General features: G+C 33.1%; 1 non-coding gene across 1 annotated transcript; it reads left to right on the top strand.

The window, feature by feature from the left end:
- The first annotated feature begins 1,067 nt into the window (after positions 1 to 1,067).
- LOC111753782 (U6 spliceosomal RNA) lies at positions 1,068 to 1,173 on the top strand. The gene has a single exon (XR_002788567.1). It is a non-coding gene; the product is annotated as a U6 spliceosomal RNA (small nuclear RNA).
- Positions 1,174 to 3,607: the final 2,434 nt, after the last annotated feature.

Here is a 3,607-nt window from a genome sequence, read left to right as displayed (position 1 = left end):
AACATGCTTAAAGTCTCAGGTAATTTGTGGAAATAGACCACAGCTTTCACTGAGTCTAACTCTAAAGTATACCAATCCTTTTGAGACTGCAATTCAGGTATAATATGAAGAAAACTCTGAAGACACATTCGTAAAAGGTTAAAATAGTTCAAAATCGTTAAGCGGGCTAATTTCTGTGAAAGGTTAGAGTTATTTACTTTTATAAAATTTCTGCTTCTAAAACTATTTTTTTAATGCCTGATTAGGCACAGTCACCTTGCCCTTTTCTTAACTGTGAGAACATTCCTCCATGTCAATGCCATTGATTCTTAGTAATACACTCAGTGAACAGCAATTTAGTTTACACCATGTGTAGTAAAATTTAATAACTGGAAACAAGATGTTTTGATGACAAAATCCTAAATAGGTGACATTGTCTTAGGTATGGGTACTGAGAGAGAAAACAGATACCACAGGATCAGTACATTCAATCCTGGTAACAGTGCAGAAAGTATTAGCCAAAACAGTTTTCTAAGACAATTGGCAGGCACACCATAATTATACAAAATTCTACACATTTCTGAAGGCCTCCATTCATGGCATTTTAACATTAGCATATCCTTGTTTGTTGCTTTTTATAATATACATTTTTATAAGATATCATGAAAAATATGAATTCAGAGAATTAGATTATTTGAAAAATGGCAGACTGTTCTAGGGTGTTCTCTCTGCCTGCAGCTTATTACTAGAATTGATAGGGAGCTAAGATTTTGAGGGTTCTGTTATGTTGAGATGACAACTACTTCTTAGCTTCCATCACTCATAACTTAAAGTATGAGAAGTTTATTTACCTTTGTTTTCATACACTTTAGTCCAAGTTTGGATGGGTGTGACGTGGAAGACGTATGGTGGAAAAATGTGGTCCCTGAAAACAGCTCAACCCCTTCTGCTAAGCAGCATAAGCAGCACAGAGAGAAAAGAGGAAGAAGCAAAGACGATACATCCTTCTAGGTCAGGCCATCAGTGACTACACCTTGACCAAGGCTGTGGACTGACAAAATATTCTGATATGAAGTTATTAATATTTTGTGGTCACTTCAGCAGCACATATACTAAAATTAGAACAATACAGAGAAGACGAGCATGGCCCTGAACAAGGATGTTATGCAAATTCGTGACGCATCCCATATTTTAACATGTCAAAAATGAACCAAGTTATAACCATTAATTTAAATGGCCTCAATTCACTAATTAAAAGAAACAGACTTGCTGAATAGATCAAGAAACAATATACAACCACAAGCTGTCTATAAGAAACCCATCTAACTCAAAAGGAAACTCATAGATTGAAAGTCAAAGGATGGGAAACAATACTTCATGCAACAGGAACCCCCCAAAAAAACAAACAAACAAACAAACAAACAAACAACAACAACAACAACAAAAAGAACAAGTGTAGCTATTCTGTTTGCAGATAATGTGAACTTCAAAATAAGAATGATCTGAAGAGATAAAGATGGTCACAACATACTAGTTAGGGGAAAACTTCAAGAGGAAACCATAACAATCTTAAATATATATGCACCAAATTCCAGAGCACCTGGTTATACAAACAAGTATTAACAGAAATGAAAAAATAAATAAGCAATACAACAATTCTAACAGGAGACCTTAACATGCCATTAATACAACAGGACAGATCAACCAGACAAAAATATCAGCAAAGAAACAACAGAACTGAATGAATCACACCTGTGAACAAATGGACTTGATAGATGTATACAGAGTGTACCATCCTGTATATAGACTGTTCCATTCTGTGCAGAAGAATATATATTCTTCTCTGGAGAACATAGACTATTCTCTAAAATAGACCATATAATAGCCCAGGGAACATACTTGAGTAAACAGGAAAGAATAGAAATTATTGCATGCCTGTAATCAGATCATAGTGCCATGAAACTACAAATTAATGATAAAATAAACTGCAAAAGCCTGCAAGCATGTGTAAATTGAATAACACACTCTTAAGCTATCAAAAGGTCACAGAGGAAATTAAAGAAGAAATTAAATAATATCTACAAGCAAATGAAAATACAAATACAACTTACAAGAACCTGTGAGATGTAATGAAAACAGTTCTCAGAGGAAAATTTACTGCAGTTAATTCCCATATTAGGAAAACAGAATGAACCCAAATAAAAAACCTGATGCTACACCTCAAATATTTAGAAAAAGAAGATCAAGTAAAGCCAAAGCCAAAGAAGGAAGGAAATTATAAAGATCAGAGTAGAAATTAATAAAGTCTAAGAAAATGATCCACACAATGAATGAATCAAAGAGTTGGTTCTTTCAAAGAATAAATAAAATTGATAAGCCCGTAGCCAACCTTATTTTTAAAAAGGAAAGAAAAACTCAAATTCATACAATAAGGAATGAAAAGGACGAAATCACTACATACCCTGTGTAAATACAAGGATCATCAACACCTATCTGGAAAACCTCTACTCTCAGGTTCGATAATACAGAAGAAATGGTTAGATTTCTAGAAAAATGCAAACTATCAAAGCTGGGTCAGGAAGATGTAAAAGTGCTGAATAACACAATTTCTATTAATGAAACTGAAAATGTAATTAAATCCTTACAAACAAAGATGAGCCCAGGCCCAGACAGATTCACTGTGGAATTCTACAAGAAATACAAAGAAGACTTAATGCTGACTCAAACTCTCCAATGAAATTTGAGAGGAAAGCAATTCTTCCTAACTCATTCCTGGAAGCAAATATTACTCTAGTACCAAAACCTAAAGAAGACCCAACCAAAAAAAAAAAAAAAAAAAAAGAACTATGGGCTAATCTGCCTAATGAACATAGATGCAAAAATTCTCAATAAAATATTGGCAAACAGGATGCAGCAAATAATCAGAAGATTATACACCATAACCAAGTGGGATTCATTCCAGGCATGCAGGGATGGTTCAGCATACATAAATGAATAAATGTAATCTACCATATCAATAGAGCCAAAAATAAGAATCATATTATCATTTCAATAGATGAAAAAGTTTTTGATAAGGTCCAACACTCATTCATGATAGAAAACTTATCAAGAATTGAAATAGATGGTCTTTATCTAAATATAATAAAGGCCCTCTATGGCAAAACAACAGCTAGCATCAGATTAAATGGTCAAAATATGAAAGCCTTTACCTTAAAATTAGTCACAAGACAAAGATGTTCCTCATCACCACTCCTATTCAACATAGTACTGGAAATACTAACCAGAGCAATTGGAAAAGAGAGAAATAAAAGGAGTAAGGATAAGAACAGAGGAAGTTAAATTATTATTATTATTTGAAGATGACATGATACTCTACATAGAAGATGCCCCAAAACTCCATTGAAAAAAATTCTAAGTATAGTAAATAAATTCAGTAATGTAGCTGGATACAAAGTCAACACCAAAAAATCAATAGCATTCTTATACACTAACAACAAATTTACTGAGAAAAAGAAGAAAAGACACACACTTCACAATAGCATTCAAAAAATGAAATACTTAGGAATTAATCTCACAAAAGAAGTAAAAGATCTATTCAGGAAAAGTTATAATACCATAAAAAGAGAAA

This window comes from Cavia porcellus, unplaced genomic scaffold (assembly GCF_034190915.1).
Source record: "Cavia porcellus strain 051 isolate PalLab524CR breed Dunkin Hartley unplaced genomic scaffold, mCavPor4.1 scaffold_21, whole genome shotgun sequence".
NCBI lineage: Eukaryota > Metazoa > Chordata > Mammalia > Rodentia > Caviidae > Cavia > Cavia porcellus.
Note: the sequence above shows the minus strand (reverse complement) of the source record. Positions and strands in the feature narration are given on the sequence as shown.